The sequence below is a fragment of the Chiloscyllium punctatum genome, chromosome 36 (genome assembly GCF_047496795.1).
Source record: "Chiloscyllium punctatum isolate Juve2018m chromosome 36, sChiPun1.3, whole genome shotgun sequence".
In the NCBI taxonomy this organism is placed as follows: domain Eukaryota; kingdom Metazoa; phylum Chordata; class Chondrichthyes; order Orectolobiformes; family Hemiscylliidae; genus Chiloscyllium; species Chiloscyllium punctatum.
Window position 1 is genome coordinate 29,866,910 of NC_092774.1, and position 20,122 is coordinate 29,887,031.

Here is a 20,122-nt window from a genome sequence, read left to right on the forward strand (position 1 = left end):
CCAATCATTTCACTTCGCTGCTTTCTGTCCCATTGGTCCTCCAGGGAGCCCAACCCAGTTTTACGAAGGTGCTTTTTGAGAAAATTAAACAAGCACTTTCACGCGATTCACGAAACTCGGGCTCGTCCGGGATTTGAACCCGGGACCTCTCGCACGTCTGTGTCGACGAAGACCCAAAACGAGAGTCATACCCCGAGACCAACGAGCCACACGGTCGGGGCGCCGGCGTCCCTGCCCCCGCCCTACCGCTTGAACCAGCTGAGTCTTGCTCAGAGTAAAGTTCCAGTTGACATTGAACAGGCTGGGGCTGTTTTCTCTGGAACGTCGGAGGTTGGAGGGTGACTTTATGGAGGTTTACAAAATTATGAGGGGCATGGATAGGATAAGTAGGCAAAGTCTTTTCCCTGGGGTCGGGGAGTCAAGAACTAGAGGGCTTTAGGGTTTAGGGTGAGAGGGGAAAGATATAAAAGAGACCTAAGGGGCAACCTTTTCACACAGGGGGTGGTGCGTATATGGAATGGGCTGCCAGAGAAAGTGGCGGAGATTGGTACAATTGCAACATTTAAGAGGCGTTTGGATGGATATATGAATAGGAAGGGTTTGGAGGTATATGGGCCGGGTGCTGGCAGCTGGGATTAGATTGGGGTGGGATATCTGGTCGGCATGGACGGGTTGGACCGAAGGGTCTGTTTCCATGCTGTACATCTCTATGACTGTATGAACAGCTGCTTCTCATTCTGTCTCTCTGCTGCCGTTTGCCCGTCCCCAGGAACCGGGCCCTCTCTACTGGCAGAAAATTAAACCGTTTTCTTTCTCAACTTTTCTCTGACACCGGAGTGACCAGTGACAAGTATTGCCCTCCTCAACATAGGGCACAGAGAACAGGAGAAGACCCCGCAGACCTCCACGGGTGTGTCATCTCAACTCTGCATACTGGGCCTGTGTATCAATGTGAAATATTTACGTCGAAGATTTTTGGGAAGCAGATGATACGGCGAGGTGCACAACAGTGCGCCGTTATACGGGAAAGCTGCTAACCTCGACATTGAGTGAATAGGGAAGATGGTTTCCCTTCTGGGTTATGCTCCCATCGCGCACCGGCAGACATATCGCCGACGAACAAATATTAACTCTGTCTAAATTGCCAAATTCTGTTTTTCCGAACTGTGATTTCACTCAGAAGCACAATTTACCTGCTCCCTCCAAAATATCCTTCCAGGCTCGAACATACCTTCCAGGTGAAGCAGCACTTTACCTGCACATTTGCCGCAACCTAGTCTACTGCATTCGCTGCTCACAGTGTCGTTTCCCCAACGGAGCACCAAGTACAAACTGGATGACTGCTTCGCAGAACATCTCGGTTCTGCCCGCAAAAAAAGGATCTGAGCTTCTGCTTTCCTGCCACTTTAACACGCCACCATGTTCCCTGGCCAACATCTCTGTCTCAGGCTTGCAGCAGTGTTCCAGCAAAGCTCAGCTCCAGACGGAAGAACACCGCCTCATATTCCACTTCAAAACCCTACAGCCCTCCGGTCTTCAAGATCGAGTTCCATGACTTTAGGGCCTGAAATCCCCCATGTCCTTGACCCCTACCACACACATACGAGCCCTTGTTATCACATAGTCTGCTACGACACACTACTTATTGTTAGCCACTAACGGTCTCCATTAACAGTTATTCACCCTCCCACACGGATCGTTATTCACTCCTTTGTCCCTCCTATTGTTCTCTCTCTGAGCTGGCGGGAAAGAGAGCAGCGTACACTGGAGACTCTGAGCCAGCTGAAACTTGCTCAGTGTGAAATACATTCCACTTTGCTCCAAGAATTGCAAGCAGCAAAGAGTTTCCAGAACATCTGCTTGTCATTCTGTCCCCGGGATGCGGTTTCTGACATGCGGATCGTCTTGTCATTCACGTCGGAACGGACTTGGCGAACTACTGCAGGGAAGGCACGAAACCACAAGGTATGCGTTTCAATGTTATCAGTTCATTGGCATCTCAGAGAAGAGGTTTTGCGATTCAGTTCATAGGAAAGCGACGAAGAACAGGAGAAGACCACTCAGACCTCCAAAAGCACCTTACTTGAACGGTTTGAAAGGCAAGGTGCTAAACAAACGGAGTACCATCGCAAAGGCAAGTCGCTCAAGGAGGCACTGAACAATAGCAGAGGATGGTTTCGACCCACCGGCCTCTGGGTTATGGGCCCAGCACGCTCCCGCTGCGCCACTCGGCTCGGACGCGCAGCGTGGCGCTCCACAGGTCCCTTCAGCCTTTCGTCTGGCGCGTGGCATGCACGTTCGAGACTGATGTCAAAGGTCCTCACTGCTGTCGTCTTCTCTGGCGTTGCGCAGACGTATGGAGGCTGTGTAAATATAAACTTTTTCTAACTTCCCACATTCTCTTGTGATTTCACTCTGAATAGACGCCATGCGGCCCACCTTCGCTCTGCTGGGTCGACACAGTAAGTAAACGTGGGTCTCTATTCGTATCATTCTCTTGCCTTCTCCATGTAATTCTGCACATTGTTACTTTAAACATGATCACCGAATTCCCGTTTGCGTCTAATGAATCTGCCTCTTTGTCAGTGTCAGTTAGGGATTTACTGACCCCAACCACTCCCTGTACGAAAGCATTCTTCCTAATGTCACTTTCGGTTCTTTTCCTCATGCCTTTAAAACTCTGCCGAATCGTTGCCGATCCTTTCAGGCGTGGGAACATTTTGACTACATTACTTTCTCTGTCTAGACTTCGCATGACTTGAAAAGTTTCAATCAGGCCAGGATTCAAACTTCCGTACTCCGAAGAGAGCTGTCCCAAATTTCCAATCGACCCTCATCGCTGACATCCCTCAAACACTGCACCACTCACGTCAACTTATTCAACGCTATCTCCAATCATTTCACTTCGCTGCTTTCTGTCCCATTGGTCCTCCAGGGAGCCCAACCCCGTTTTACGAAGGTGCTTTTTGAGAAAATTAAACAAGCACTTTCACGCGATTCACGAAACTCGGGCGCGTCCGGGATTTGAACCCGGGACCTCTCGCACGTCTGTGTCGACGAAGACCCAAAACGAGAGTCATACCCCGAGACCAACGAGCCACACGGTCGGGGCGCCGGCGTCCCTGCCCCCGCCCTACCGCTTGAACCAGCTGAGTCTTGCTCAGAGTAAAGTTCCAGTTGACATTGAACAGGCTGGGGCTGTTTTCTCTGGAACGTCGGAGGTTGGAGGGTGACTTTATGGAGGTTTACAAAATTATGAGGGGCATGGATAGGATAAGTAGGCAAAGTCTTTTCCCTGGGGTCGGGGAGTCAAGAACTAGAGGGCTTTAGAGTTTAGGGTGAGAGGGGAAAGATATAAAAGAGACCTAAGGGGCAACCTTTTCACACAGGGGGTGGATGGAATGGGCTGCCAGAGAAAGTGGCGGAGATTGGTACAATTGCAACATTTAAGAGGCGTTTGGATGGATATATGAATAGGAAGGGTTTGGAGGTATATGGGCCGGGTGCTGGCAGCTGGGATTAGATTGGGGTGGGATATCTGGTCGGCATGGACGGGTTGGACCGAAGGGTCTGTTTCCATGCTGTACATCTCTATGACTGTATGAACAGCTGCTTCTCATTCTGTCTCTCTGCTGCCGTTTGCCCGTCCCCAGGAACCGGGCCCTCTCTACTGGCAGAAAATTAAACCGTTTTCTTTCTCAACTTTTCTCTGACACCGGAGTGACCAGTGACAAGTATTGCCCTCCTCAACATAGGGCACAGAGAACAGGAGAAGACCCCGCAGACCTCCACGGGTGTGTCATCTCAACTCTGCATACTGGGCCTGTGTATCAATGTGAAATATTTACATCGAAGATTTTTGGGAAGCAGATGATACGGCGAGGTGCACAACAGTGCGCCGTTATACGGGAAAGCTGCTAACCTCGACATTGAGTGAATAGGGAAGATGGTTTCCCTTCTGGGTTATGCTCCCATCGCGCACCGGCAGACATATCGCCGACGAACAAATATTAACTCTGTCTAAATTGCCAAATTCTGTTTTTACGAACTGTGATTTCACTCAGAAGCACAATTTACCTGCTCCCTCCTGAATATCCTTCCAGGCTCGAACATACCTTTCAGGTGAAGCATCACTTTACCTGCACATTTGCCGCAACCTCGTCTACTGCATTCGCTGCTCACAGTGTCGTTTCCCCAACGGAGCACCAAGTACAAACTGGATGACTGCTTCGCAGAACATCTCGGTTCTGCCCGCAAAAAAAGGCCCTGAGCTTCTGCTTTCCTGCCACTTTAACACGCCACCATGTTCCCTGGCCAACATCTCTGTCTCAGGCTTACAGCAGTGTTCCAGCAAAGCTCAGCTCCAGATGGAAGAACAATGCCTCATATTCCACTTCAAAACCCTACAGCCCTCCGGTCTTCAAGATCGAGTTCCATGACTTTAGAGGGCCTGAAATCCCCCATGTCCTTGACCCCTCACACACACATCGCGACAGTATCGGTACGGGGCACTGAAAGACTCAGGATATTGTTTGAAAGGCAAAATGCTGAGCACAGTGCCATCACAATGGAAAGTCGCTCAAGGAGGCACTAAACAGCAGCAGAGGATGGTTTACGATCCATCGACCTCTGGGTTATGGGTCCAGAACGCTCCCGCTGCGCCACTCTGCTCAGGTATAGACCCCTCACGGTCAACCAAATTAAAGCCTTTTCTTTCTACAGTTTTCTCTGACACCGGAGTGACCACAAGCATTGCCCTCCTCAACATAGGATACAAAGAACAGGAGACCCCTCAGAGCTTGTCATCTTAACTGTGCACATTGGGCCAGTATATCATTGTGAAATATTTATGTCAAAGCTTTTTGGGGGAGCAGATGACAAGGCAAGGTTCAGAACAGAGCGCCGTTATACGGGAAAGCTACTGAAGACATCTTTGAATGAATAGGAGAGAATGGTCTCTCTTTTGGGTTACGGTCCCAAAACACACCCGTTGTGCCACTCTCCTGCATTGTTCGGCAGTTTTTCCAGAGAAGTATTCAGCTTTTCATCTGGCGTGTGGCATGGATGTGAGTGTGAGGGGTGTATCCATGTTAGTCTGAGAGACAGCCTGTCTATCAGAGAGGGTCCGCACGACTGTGTGAGTACTTGAGAGAGTGTGCGTGTGTGTGTGTGCATTCTGTAGCTGGGTCTCCTGTCGTGAGACATGAATCCAAGGTCTCAGCTGAGGTCATTCTCGTGTGCTCCAAACTTGTTATCAGCCTCTGCTCGGCCACTAGAAATGATTAAGCAGTTCAGCAGTTTCACAACACACACTGGAGAGGGGAAGGTGAAGGGCTTATGTCTGAAACGTAGATTCTCCTGCTCCTTGGATGGTGCCTGACCTGCTGTGCTTTTTCAACACCAAACTCTCGACTCTGATATCCAGCAACTGCAGTTCTCACTTTCTCCTCATTGGCGAGGTGGGACTTGTCGTTTATTCACTCATTCACTCTAACAGCCTGTCCTTGGTTGTGGCCTAACTGTGCATATATCAATGCAAGTTTCAGAAAGATTTCTACAGCTTTTTTAAAACAAAAGAACATTCTTCCAGACTTTAACAACGTTTCTGAATATATGGTTTTAGCTTTTCTCAATTTTAAAATTAGTGATTCCTCGCACACCCTGTTTGCCAGGTAGAATCGTCACCACCAATTCTCTCTCTCTCTCCTTAAATGGGCTTGATACAGCGATCAAAGAGGGCTGAGGCACCAGAAAGGACGGGGAGGGGCGCTGGTGGAGGTGGAGAAGGGAGAGAAATGGAGAGGGGGACAGAGGGTGGGGAGTAGAGAAGTACTGCGGTTCAGAGGGTTATGGGGAAAGATTGGGAGTGCAATGTGAGGAGAGGGAATGGGCAGGGGGCAGTGGGCGGGGAGAAAATGGACGGGGGAGCAGAGTGTGAAGAGAGAGACAGCACAATCCTACCTTCTCCAGAACTGGTATCAATGTCTCACGAACGAACCCACTCCTCCCACAGCAGACTTGGGGCAATCATTTCTCAATATACGCGTGGCTAAGGCAGTGGAATCATATCATCCGTACAGGCCATTCACACCGACCTTCCCAACAGCATCCCATCCAGACCCACTCGATTATGCTACAGCTCTGCAATTTCACATAGCTATTTCCTGATGGAGGGTTTTGCTGGAAACGTCGATTCTCCTGCTCCTCGCACGCTCCCTGACCTGCTGTGCTTTTCCAGCACACACTCTCGACCCTAATCTCCAGCATCTGCAGTCGTCACTTTCGCCCTGTAGGGGGTGAATGTTCTATGCTGAGTCTTTTGAATCTCTTCAAATCTTTCCTCCTCACACTAAACCTATATCCTCTAGTTTTGGAATACCTTTACCCTGAGGTAAAGGCAGGAACGTTGAGAACCAGACAAAATGCAAAAGTAATGAAACGTGAAGGCACATGGGGAAAAAAAACATTTCAGCAAAAAAAAATGGCGTTGGCATTTTTCTCTCGTATTCGCATTTGGACACTTAAAATTTGTCATGATCTGGAGGTGCCCATGTTGGACTGGGGTGTACAAAGTTAAAAATCACACAACACCAGGTTACAGTGCAACCGGCTTATTTAGAAACACTTAGCTTTCGGAGCGCTGCTCGTTCATCAGGCGGTTGTGGAGTATAAGATCAGAAGATCATAAATTCTGTGTTACCATGTTATTCTCCACAACCACCTGATGAAGGAGCAGCGGTCCAAAAACCCGTGCTTCCAAATAAGTCTGTTGGACTATAACCAGGTGTTTTGTGATTTTTAACTCGAAGATTTGTCGGTAACACCAGCATCGTGACAGAGCATACTGAGCATGCTCCACGGTGTCAGTAAGCACTGCGCATGTCTGCCGGTGTCAGCACAGTACTGCGCATACTCCTGCGTGTCCGCAGAAAGTGCGCACGAGCTCCTTTCCATGGACCAATGGAGAACCTTGGAGGATCCGAAGGCGTCTGGTCCTCCTGCCAATCAGAGTCGGCCGTTGTCGAAATGCGGAAGTTGGACCGTGAGCTATGAAGCCGCTGATGCTGCTCTTTTGTCACTGAATGAAGATTAAACCTCAACCCAGACTATAAATTCCTTCCTCTGTCTAAAATTTGTGAGTATAATAGTGTTTTTGTCACCACGTTTTCCATTTTGTTTTCATTTTGGGGTTCAATTATTGATCTGTAGCAACTGAAAGGAAAGAGTGAATCGAGGGAGGGGACAGACTCTGGAAAAGTTGATCCAGGTCTGTGTCTCACTTTGCAAACGCAGTGCCACAATGTGAAGGTATAGCCATTGATGTATGTTTAAAAAAAGCAGAAAGGAGGTGCATTGTTTACGGAGTGATATGTTGAGATGTGGCGAAAGTGAGATGCTGGAGATCAGAGTTGAAAAGTGTGGCGCTGGCAAACCACAGCAGGTAAGGCAGCAACTGAGGAGAAGAGTCGACGTTTCGGGCACGAGCTCTTCATCAGGAAAGATGTGTGGATGGACAAAGGGGCCTCAGCGTCCTTCGAAACTAGTTACTGCCAGTTGTCAGACAGGTGCAGCAAGCAATCAGCAAGGCAAGTGATATATTAGCAAGAGGAATTGAGTTCAGAAGTGTGGATATCTTTCAGCAGTTAGGCCGGTCATTGAATGTATTCAAGGCTGAGTTCATTTGACTTTGATGAACAAAGAAGTGGATGGTTTTGGGGGAAGGCAAGAAAATGGTTTTAAGACCAGTATAGAACAGATACAGAGTCACACAGCACAGAAACAGACCCTTCAGTCCAACTAGTCCATGCTGACTATATTCACAAACTAAACTAGTCACACCTGCCAATGTTTGGCCCATATCCTTCTGAAACTTTTCTATTCGTGCACTTATTCAAACTTATTTTAAATGTTGTTACTGTAGCTGCATTCACTACTCCCTCTGGACATTCATTTGACACACACTCCACTCTCTTAAACGAAAAATGTGCTCCTTGTGTCTTTTTAAAATTTTTCTCCTCTCACCTTAAAAAGATTGCTCCCTATTCTTGAAACAACAGCTGATATTGGTCTTCATCTATGCCCCTCGTGATTTTATAAACCTCAATAAGGCCACCTCTCGACCTCCTATGTTCCAGGGAAAAAGTTCCAGCCTATTCACTTAGATGTAAGTAGATCCATATTCAGTTATGATCTGTTCAATGCTTGTGCAGGCGCGAAAGACCAAATGGCCAATTCCTGCTCCCAATTCTCTCTCTGTGGCCAGGATAGCAAGAGACCATAAGACATAGGAGCAGAAATTAGGCCATTCAGCCCATCAGGTCTGTTCATACCATTCAATCGTGGTTGATAGGTTTCTCAACCCCATTCTCCCGGGCTCTTCCTGGAACTCTTCATCCCCATGATACTCAGGAACCTATCTACCTCAGTCTTAAATATCCTCGGTGACCTGGCTTCTACAACCTTCTGTAGAAATGAATTCCATAGATTCACCACTCTTTCACTGAAGAAGTATCTCCTTATCTGCATTCTAAAACGCCCTCCCTTTACTCGAAGGCTGTGCCCTCAGGTCCTAGTCTCTCCTACCAATGGAAACATCCTCTGAAAGTCTACTCTGTCCAGGCCATTCAGTGTTCTGTATGTTTCCATTAGATCCCCCTGAGTGTGGGCCTTTTAATCAGCATGAAACAGACCCTTCAGAATGAGGTACAGCAGGGATTAGGTTCAGCAATGAGAGAATGGAGGGAGAGTATGTGGAACAGAGATTTTCACCTTCTAGGGAATACGAGAGGAAAGAGAGTTTAGCATAAATTAGAATTGATCGGATGGGTCAAGGAGTGGCAGATGGGGTTTAATTCAGAGAAATGTGAGGTGTTGCATTTTGGTCCAGCAATCCAGGCAGGACTGACACAGTTAAGGGGAGTGTCGCAGAACAAAGAGACCTTGGAGTGCAGGTTCATAGTTCCTTGAAGGTGGAGTCTTACACAGACAGTATAGTGAACAAGGTGTTTGGTATGCTTTCCTTTATTGGTCAGAGTATTCAGTATAGGAACTGGGAGATCATTTTGCAGCTGTACAGGACATTGGTTAGGCCACTTTTGGAATACTGCATTCAACTCTGGTCTCTCTGATGTAGGAAAGATGTTATGAAACTTTGAGGGGGGGGTCAGAAAATATTTAGAAGGCTGTTGCCAGATTTGGAGGGTTTGAGCTGCAGGAAGAGGCTGAATAGGCCAGGGAGATATTTTCTTTGGAGCATCAGAGGCTGAGTGGTAACCTTTAAAGAAGTTTATAAGGGGTGTGGATAGGGTGAATACCCAAGGTCATTTCTGCATGGTAGGGGAATCCAGAACTAAAGGGGCAGAAGTTTAAGGTGAGTAGGGAAAGGGACCTGAGGGGCAACATATTTTCAGACAGAGGGTGGAACGTGTATGGAACGAACTGCCAGAGGAAGTGGGGAGGCTGGTACAATGACAACATTTAAAAGCCACTGGATGGGTACTTGAATAGGAAGGGTTTAGAGGGATGAGTCAAATGCTGGCAAACGGGACTAGATTAGTTTGTGATATATAGTTGGCACGGATGAGTTGGGCCAAAGGTTCTGTTTCTGTGCTGTATGACTTTAGTCATCTTCAGTGAAAGCAGAGGTGTTGTTGTGAAGACTGGACTTTCAGAGCAGCTTTCAAAAATGTTTTGCCCTTACTCAGAGCAGAAGAAGTTACAATGAAATCTTTCATTTGTGAGACAGCAACTGAGTGAGTGAGTGAGTACATCTGGGATTTGGTGGAAAGTGGGAATTCATTACTCTGTGGGGATGAAACCCAACCCTATCCAGTCATTTCTGCTGGTAGATGAGACTGGGCCCCAAGATTAGGGGAAGTAGATTTAGGACAAAGACGAGGAGGAACTGCTTTTCCTGGAGAATAGTGAAACTGTTGAAGTCTCTGCCCAAGGAAGCAGAGAAGGCAGCTTCGTTAAGTATATTCAAGACACAATTAGATGGGTTTCTGCATAATTGGGGAATTAAGTATAGTTGGGACACTGCAGGGAGGAGGAGCTGAGATGATGGATAGATCAGCCATAATCTTAATGAATGGCAGAGCAGGCAGGACGGGCCAAATGGCTGACTCCTGCTTCTCTTACTATGAACCTATAACCCTGCATTTCCCATGGCTAACCCGACTAACCTGCACCTCCCTAGACACTGGGCAATTTAGCCTGGCCAATCCAAATCAAGTCTGGTGAGCAATGTCGTGATGTGGAAATGAACATCAGAGAATGATAGAAAGGGAGAAGGACAGTAAATATACCAGCAATCAAAACTGGATTCAGAAGATCACAGAAACTGAAACTAAAAACTGAATGTGAGCTGCATTGTAACAGAAGTGAATGAATTGACTGAACACATTGAAGAGAATAATTATGATCTGAAACTCCTTACAGGGACATGGCTTCAGGATGGCAAGGACTGGATCCTGAATATCGAGGGGGTAGTCAAATGGGACACTCACTAAAGGTAGAGGGTTGGTGCTGCTCTTCAAAGCATTGATCACAGGGTAGTCTGGTGTCGGCTTGGATTTCAGGTCCGGATTTGTCTGTCAACTGTTGATCTCCCTGTTCCCACAGAGTAAGATGTTGGTCTGTTCTCAGCTCTGCTGGATTTCTGCTGAAGCTTTAACACCCCCTTTTACAGGTTCGGGAAAAATAAAACATTTATTCAATCGAGACCCAATCCATATTCTCCCAGACTGTCAACCAGTCCAAGTGAATCTGAAGTAGGGGTCTCCCAGGATTCTGATAGTGCTCTACCTGAGGAATTCTCTCTCCTTTACATCTAACTATTAATATCCAGCTATGATTTACAAACATACTTGCGCCAACAGAAATAAAGCATCTGTTATCAAATAGACAGATAGATATACAGCATGGAAACAGGGTTTCTCTATTACACACATAGAACCACACTCTTCATGGGGATGAATTTGAATTTGCAGCATTAGATTTGCAGATACATTCTATTTTGCTCAAAAATTCTAATTTGGAGGAAGGACAAATTTGACGGTATCAGGCAAGAACTTTCAAAAGCTGATTGTGTACTAATGTTTTCAGGTAAAGGGATGGCTGGAAAATGGGAAGCCTTCAGAACTGTGATAACTAGAGTCCAGAGAAAGTATATTCTTGTTTGGGTGAAAGGAAAGGCTGGTAGGTATAGGGAATACTGGATGACTGGAGAAATTGAGGGTTTAGTTCAGAAAATGGAAGAAGCATATGTCAGGTATAGACAGGATAGATCGAGTGAAGCCTTACAGTATAAAGCAAGTAGGAATATATTTAAGAGAGAAATCAGGAGGGGAAAACAGGGGACATGAGATAGGTTTGGCAACTAGAGTTAAGGAGAATCCAAAGGGTTTTACAAATGCATTAAGGACAAAAGAATAAGTCGGGAGAGAATAGGGCCCTTCAAAGATCAGTCAGGTAGCCTTTATGTGGAACCGCTGGAGATGGAGGAGATACTAAACGGGTATTTTGCATCAGAGTTTACTGTGGAAAAGGACATGGAAGATATAGAATGTCGGGAAATAGATGGTGACATCTTCAAAAATGTCCATATTACAGAGGAGCAAGTTCTGGATGCCTTGAAATGAATAAAAGTGGATTAATCCCCAGGACCTGATCAAGTGTACCCTAGAACTCTGTGGGAATCTAGAGAAGTGATTGCTGGGCCTCTTGGTGAGATATTTGTATCATTGATAGTCACAGGTGAGGTGCCGGAAGACTGGAGGTTGAATAATGTTGTGCCACTGTTAAAGAAAGGTGGTAAAGACAAGCCACAGAACTATAGACCAGTGAGCCAGACGTCTGTGTTGTTGGAGGAAATCCAACTGAGGGACAAGATGTACATATATTGGAAAGGATAGGACTGATTTGGGATCGTCAAATGGCTTTACGTGTGGGAAATCATGTCTCACAAACTTGAATGAATGTATTTGAAGAACTAACGAAGGCAACTAATGAGGGGAGAGAATAGATGTGATCTATATGGACTTCAGTAAGGCGTTCAACAAGGTTCCCCATGGGAGACTGGTGAGCAAGGTTGGATCACGTGGAATACAGGGAGAACTTGCCATTTGGATACAGAACTGGCTCAAAGGTAGAAGGTGGTGGTGGAGGGTTGTTTTTTTCAGACAGGAGGCCTGTGACCAGTGGAGTGCCACAAGGATCTGTACTTTTTATCATTTATATAAATGATTTGGATGTGAGCATAAGAGGAATAGCTATAAGTTTGTTGATGACACTAAAATTGGAGGTGTAGTGGACAGCGAAGGAGGTTACCTCAGTTTACAACAAGATCTTGATCAGATGGGCCACTGGGCTGAGAAGTGGCAGATGGAGTTTAATTCAGATAAATGTGAGGTGCTGCATTTTGGGAAAACAAATCTTAGCAGCAGTTATACACTTAATGGTAAGGTCCTAAAAAGTATTGCTGAACAAAGAGGTCTTGGAGTGCAATTTCATAGCTCCTTGAAAGTGGAGTCGCAGGTAGTGAAGAATAGGATAGTGATTGGATAGTGAAGAAGGCATTTGGTCTGCTTTCCTTTAATAGTCAGAGTATTGAGTACAGGAATTGGGAGGTCATGTTGCGGCTGCACAGGACATTGGTTAGGCCACTGTTGGAATATTACATGCAATTCTGGTCTCCTTCCTATCGGAAAGATGTTGTGAAAGTTGAAAGGGTTGAGAAAAGATTTACAAGGATGTTGCTAGGATTGGAAGATTTGAGCTATAGGGAGAGGTTAAATAGGCTAGGGCTGTTTTCCCTGGAGCGTCAGAGGCTAAGGGGTGATCTTACAGAGATTTAGAAAATCATGAGGGGCTTGGATAGGATAAATGGACCAAGTCTTTCCCCTGGGGTGGGGGAGTCCAGAACTAGAGGGCATGGGTTTAGTGTGAAAGGGACCTAAGCGGCAACTTCTTCACTCAGGGGGTGGTATGTGTATGGGATGAGCCGCCAGAGGAAATGGTGTAGGCTAGTCTGGAGGGGAAAAGAATAGGAAGAGTTTGGAGGGATATGGGCAAGTTGCTGGCAAGTGGGACTTGATTGGGTTGGGATATCTGGTCGTCATGGATGAGTTGGACTGAAGGGTCTGTTTCCAAGCTGTCCATCTATGACTGTATAGCTCTAAATGCACAATGTGCTGGCAGTAAATGCAGGCAGCCAATACATGTAATATTTTGTAAATTTCATTTTGCAAATCGAAGCGGGCTGACTCAAGATTGGGATACAAATAGACTCTGACCTCACTCCTTTCATGCATTATCTGAGCTGAGATGTCACCTTTTCTTATAAAACCTTAAGTTATCTCGAGAAGGAGCCTGACAGGAAGTTCTAGAACTTGCATATTATTGATACCTGCAACCCATTCTAAAAGATGAAAGACTTAACAATCCAGGTTTGTTCAGTATATAATTTCAGTGGCAGGACACTGTAATGTTTTTCCATAAATTCTGTGTCTTATGATCTCGTACTCCACAACCAACTGAATAAGACGCAGCACTCCGAAAGCCGGTGCTTTGAAATAAACTTGTTGGACTGTAACCTTTTATTGTGTTATATGTAACTTTGTCCATGTTGGGGTGGATTCGCCATGTTAAATGACCCATAGCGTTCTGTTTTGGATGTGTTCAGGTGGATTGGCAGTGTTCAGTTACCCATATCGTCGAGGGATGTGCAGGTTAGGGTGGATTGGCTGTGCTAACTTACCCACAATGCCCAGGGATGAGCAGGTTAGCATGGATTGGCCGTGCTAACTTAACCTCCACACCCCTGGGCACTATGGATAAGATAGATTCACTGTGCTAAATTCACTCTTTCATTTAGAGAGTGGTGCGTGTGAGGAATGAGCTGCCAGAGGAAATGGTGGATGCTTGTACGATTATGACATTTGAAAGGCATCTGGATGGAAATATAAAATGGAAGGGTTTAGAGGGATATCGGTCAAATGATGGCAAATGGGTCTAGATTAATTTAGAATATCTGGTTGGCATTGATGAGTTGGACTGTTTCCATGCAGTCTATCTCTGACTCTGACTTGCCACATCTGTATGTTCAGTTTCTCCCTGGTGTCGGTGTTAATGCCTTTGATATCTCATCTTGCTCTCTCCTTTCCAGGGATGTTAACCACTTCATGTCTGGTTGTTCCTCAAGAACTTGCATTGCAGGTTCACCCTGAACTGACATTATTTTGTGAGCTTCCCAAAATCAGACCTGCTCACTCTCAGCAGTGGAGTTATCCAAAATTCAGAGAGATGTCAGTCTTGAAGTTTTTGCTGTTCTGCCCCTGGAAGATCCTGAATCAACATCTTCAGGAGAATTAGTTAGAGCGGTGTGAGAACAGAGGGGAGAAAGAGAGTGGGATGGTCCTTTCCCTATTCAGTGTGGAATAACAAAAGAAAAGAGTGTTATGCAGAAAGTAGAATTGCTTGTTCTGAATTTCTACCTTGCACTGACAGTCATGACTTTTGTAATCTCTTTTTACAAAGCATTTGATGATCTGAAGACGGAAGTTTCAAAATCAACAGATGAAGAGCTGATGCCCGAAACATCAACTTTCCTGCTCCTCAGATGCTGCCGGACCTGTTGTACTTTTCCAGCGCCGCACTGTTCAACTCTGACTCTCCAGCTTCTGCAGTCCTCATTTCGACGTCAATGTCCGACAGTCACTCAATCCCTCAGGACTGCAACAATTTTTGACCATGATTCTGTGAGAAGGAGCAAATCCTTTTGGTTCCTGTTGGAGCACGTCTTCAGCATCAATGGGACTGGATGAGAGACCCTAGTGTTGCAGCGCACTGATTGTGGAACCTGAAGCAGTTATACGGCCTGGAAAGAGGAATTCACGGCAGGGAGGGGCTGTACATGTGTTTGTGTGCAACTGAAGCTTCTGCCATGGAGAAACCCAATGGATCCCTCCCCGTGCAGAAACCGTGGAAGTGTGGCGACTGCGGAAAAGACTTCCCGTGTCCCTTCTATACTGGAGACTCATCAGCGCAGTCATACTGGGGAGAGGCCATTCACCTGCCCCGAGTGCGGAAAGGGCTTCAGCTATGCCTCCGACCTGGTGAGGCACCAGCGGGTCCACACCAGGGAGAGGCCCTTCAGCTGCCCCGAGTGTGGGAAGGTCTTTACCCAGGCCTCCAATCTGCTAGCCCACCGGCCCACCAGCGAGTTCATGTGCCATCGCAGGGCGATTAAAGGAGGGATAGCCAATTGCCTGATTGACTGGACTATCAACCCAGTTCCGGGGACTGCCAGGTTTGAATCCCGCCGTGGCAGATGGTGGAATTGGCTTTCGGTCAGAAATCTGGAGTTCAGAACCTAATGAAGAAATGAATGTTTGGGGGCCATCACCCATCTGATTCACTCACATCCCTTTTTAGGGAAAGAAACTGCTGTTGTGGGGAAGGATTCACTCAGTCATCCCAGCTGCATCCTTTACCAGGTCTGGCCTACACATAACTCCAGACCCACAACAGCATGCTTGACTCTTCATTGCTCACCACTGCCATCGGTCATTGAGTGGGGAAAGACTTACTTGTTTACAGGGTATGGGTTGAAATTGCTGAGTGAGGCAATACTTCCAACAGTTAAGGCTGTACCAAGGATCCAATTACAAACTGACAACTCGGTGGTGACCATAGTAAAGAAGGTGAGGTGGTGTGGGGTGGGGGTGCACTCTTTTACCTTAAGCTATTTAAAAAGCAGCTACTTTTTCTACACCTTTTTGCTGGGGGGATCTGAAGCTGTAACAACGTTGGGTCGCAATAAAGGTTACCTGAACTTATCACCGGGCTCAGACTCTCATTGAAGGCTTTGAGCTCCAAGAGGTTTTTGTTTTAAAGCTGTTCATTTCATTTCAGCCTCCTGCACTAAGTTTCCAATGTCATGTATCAGATGGAGCAGTGAATGAGTAGCTAGTATCGTCAGAAGTTGTAAATTTTTCATAAGTGCAGGTACTGCACCATTTCATCAGCATTGTACAGTTTACTGGCAGCAGCGGGAGATGTGGGCTGCGTCCACTGGAAACGGTGTGGAGGTGCCGGTGTTGGACTGGGGTAGATAAAGTTAAAAATCACACAACACCAGGCTATAATCCAACAGGTTTATTTGGAAGCAATAGCTTTCAGAGTGCTGCTCCTTCATCGGGTAGCTGTTGGCAGGGGAATAATACACCGATTGTATAGCAAAAGATCACAGTGTCATGCGACTGATTGAACAAACCGAGATTGTTGTTATGTCTTTCATCTTTTAGAATGGGTTGCAGGTTTTGGTTCATTAATATGTAAATCCCAGAACATCGTTAAAGTCACGCTCTTGAGATGACTTAATGTTTTATTTTTTAAAAAAAACTGACATCTCAGCTCAGACAATGCATTAAAGATGTGAGGTTCGAGTCTGTCAGTATTCCAATCTTGAATCAGACTGGTTCTATTTCCAAAGTAGGAATTTATAAAATATTGCATGGATTGACTGCCTGCAGATTGTGTGCTTTTTGAACAAAATTGAAAGTATCTGCAAATATAATTCAGCCAATACAAATTCACTCCATAGAATTTTGTGTGTGTGTGTGTGTGTGTGTGTGTGTGTGAGTGCGTGCGTAAGAGTGAACTGAGTGTGATGGAGTTTAAGCCTGTGAGTGTGTTGTGGGGCGTGTGTGTGTGTGTGTCGATGAGAGAGGTATTATTAAAAGTGAGAGGTTGCATTTTGCTAAACAAGGAAGGGCTGGACATAGTGAGTTTTGGGAAGATTTGTAGCTCAGGTTGAGGTTTTGGATGTAGGTTTGCTTGCTGAGCTGCAAGGTTCATTTCCAGAAGTTTCGTTACCAACTGGGTAACATCTTCAGTGGGCTTCAGGCAAAGAATGCAGGAATTTTCAGCATTGCTATGTACAGTTAATGGTAGGTCCCTGGGTCGTGTTGTAGAACAGAGACACTTTGGCAGGGTGGGTGGGGGGGGAGTGGTTAGGGGGTTCAGGTATATAGTTCTTTGAAAGTTGCATCACTGGTAGACAGGTGGTAAAGAAGGCATTTCGCACCATTGCCTTCACTGTCCACCCCATTGAGTGTAGAAATTGGGACATCACGTTGAGGTTGTTCAGGATGTTGGTGAGGCCACTTTCTGGGTACTGGATACAGTTTTGGTGGCTCTGTAATAGGAAGAATACTATTAGAGAGGGTTCCATAAAGATTTACCAGGATGTTGCCTGGACTGGAGGGTTTGAGTTATAAGGAAAGGTTGGGACTGTCTTCCTTGGAGTGTATGGGGTTGAGGGGTGACCTTACTAAGATTTATAAAATCATTAGAAGTGGAGGTAAAGTGAATAGCAAAGAGCTCTTCCTTCGTACCATAAGACACAGGAGTGGAAGTAAGGTCATAAGTCCACTCCGCCATTTAATCATGGCTGACGGGCATTTCAACTCCACTTACCCATACTCTCCCCATAGCTCTTAATTCCTTGCGATACCAAGAATTTATCAATCTCTGCTTTGAAGACATTTAATGTCCCGGTCTCCATTGCGCTCCATGGCAATGAAATCCACAGGCCCACCACTCTCTGGCTGAAGTAATGTCTCCTCATTTCCATTCTAAATTGACCCCCTCTAATTATCAGGCTGTGCCCATGGGTCCTAGTCTCCCTGCCTCATGGAAAACACTTACCAGTGTCCATGCATTATCTTGTAAGTTTCTATTAGATATCCCCTCAACCTTCTAAACTCGAATGAATATAATTCCAGGATCCTCAGCTGTTCATCATCTGTTAGGCCTATGATACCCGCGATCATTGCGTGCATCTCTGCTGGACACGCTCCAGTGCCGCTATATCCTTACTGAGGTGTGGGGCCCAAAATTGGACTCAGTATTCTAAATGGGGCCTAACCAGAGCTTCATAAAGTCTCAGTAGCACATCGCTGCTTTTACATTCCAACTCTCTTAAGATAAATAACAACATTATATTTACTTTCTTACGCACGGACTCAACCTGCAAGTCAACCTTTAGAGAATCCTGGACTAGCAGTCCCAGATCCCTTTTGTACTTTGGCTTTATGAATTTTTCTCACTGTTTAGAAAATAGTCCATGCCTGTATTCTTTTTTCTGAAGTGCAAGACCTCACATTTGCTTACATTGAATTTCATCAGCCATTTCCTGGACCACACTCCTAAACTGTCCAAATCTTTCTGCGGCCTCTCCACCTCCTCAGAACTACCTGCCTGTCTGCCTAACGTTGTATCATCAGCAAACTTCGTGGGAATGCCCCCAGTCCCTTTATCTAGATCAATAATATATAAAGTGAACAGCTGCAGCCCCAACACTGAGCCCTGAGGGACACCACTTGTCACCAGCTGCCATTCCGAAAAAGAACCTTTTATCCCAACTCTCTGTCTTCTCTCAGGCAGCCTATCCTCAATCCATGCCAGTAGCTCAACTCTAATACCATGGACCCTCACTTTACTCAGCAGCCTCCTATGAGGCACCTTATCAAAGGCCTTTTGGAAATCGACGTAGATGACATCCTCGGGGTTCCCAAGTCTAACCTACTTGTGAACTCTTCAAGTTTGTCAGGCACGACCTCCCCTTGCTAAATCCATGCTGACTTACTTTAATTCAACCATGCAGTTCCAAGAATTTAGAAATCTCATCCTTAACGATAGATTTTAGAATTTTATCTACAGCTGAGGTTAGGCTAATCGGCGTATAATTTTCCAGCCTTTGTCTTGATCCTTTCTTGAACAAAGGACTTACAACAGTGATTTTCCAATCATCTGGGACTTTCCCTGACTCCAGTGATTTTTGAAAGATTAAAACCAACATCTCTGCTAATTCTTCAACCACCTCCCTCAGAACGCTAGGCTGTAGCCATCAGGGCCATGAGATTTTTCAATTTTTAGACCTATTAGCTTTTCTAGCACTTTCTTTTTTATAATGGCTACAATACTTAACTCTGCCCCTTAACTCTCCTTAATTGTTGGGATATTATTCATGTCTTCCACTGTGAAAACTGACACAAAGTATTTATTAAGTTCTTCAGCTATTTTCTTATCTCCCATCACTAACCTTCCTGCATCAATTTGGAGCAGCCCAATTTCTACGTTTGCCTCTCGTTTGTTTCTTACGTATTGCAAAAAACTTTTCCTATCATTTCTAACATTACTGGTCCACTCACCTTCATATTTGATCCTCTCCTTCCTTATTTCTCTCTTTGTTATCTTCTGTTTGTTTTTGTAGTCTTCCGAAGCTTCTGATTTCCCAGTGGTCTGGCCTCTTTATAGGCTCTCTTTTTCGTTGATACATTTCATGACTTCCTTTGTCAGCTATGGCAGTCTCCTTGCCCCCCACCCCGATAATCTTTCTTTTTTGGGGGAATGAACCTCTGTACTGTGTCCTCAATTACACCCAGAAATTCCTGCTATTGTTGCTCTACTGTCTTCCCCACTAGGCTCTGCTTCCAGTCAATTTTTGTCAGTTCCTCTCTTATTGCCCTTTATTTAACTGTAACACCATTACGTCTAGTTTTGCCTTCTTTCTTTCAAACTGCACACTGATCTCTACTATATTATAATTGCTGCCTCCTAAGTGTTCCTTTGCTTTAAGATTTTTAATAAAGTCTCGCTCATTACATAGCACTGAGAATTGAAATATGCTCAGTTAGGCCACAGTTGAGGACAGTGTGTAAGGAGCGAATGGCCTATTCCTCGCCTTTTGAAATTGGTTCTGGCTCTGTGGAAATAGAACCATTGAGTTGTAGAGCACAAAAAACAATCCTTCGGGATGGGCCGACCAGATAAGCCTAAATTAATCTCATCCCATTTGCCAGCACTTTGTCCATATCCCTCTAAAACTTCCTACTCATGTACCTATCCAGATGCCTTTTAAATGTTGTATTTGTACCAGCCTCCACCATTTTTCCTGGCAGCTCATTCAGTTCACACACCAACCTACATGTGAAAAATTTGCCCTTTGGGGCCGTTTTAAATCTTTCCCCTTTCACCCAGAAACTAATGCCCTCTTGTACTGGACTCCTCCGTCCCAGGGAACACTATCTTTTTCTCATACCCAGACCTGTCAAGA

At 45.7% G+C, this 20,122-nt stretch overlaps 1 long non-coding RNA gene across 1 annotated transcript; it reads left to right on the forward strand.

The window, feature by feature from the left end:
• The first annotated feature begins 7,026 nt into the window (after window positions 1-7,026).
• LOC140460953 (uncharacterized) lies at window positions 7,027-15,839 on the forward strand. The gene is made up of 2 exons (XR_011954414.1): window positions 7,027-7,135; window positions 14,539-15,839. It is a non-coding gene; the product is annotated as an uncharacterized lncRNA (long non-coding RNA).
• The last annotated feature ends 4,283 nt before the right edge of the window (window positions 15,840-20,122 follow it).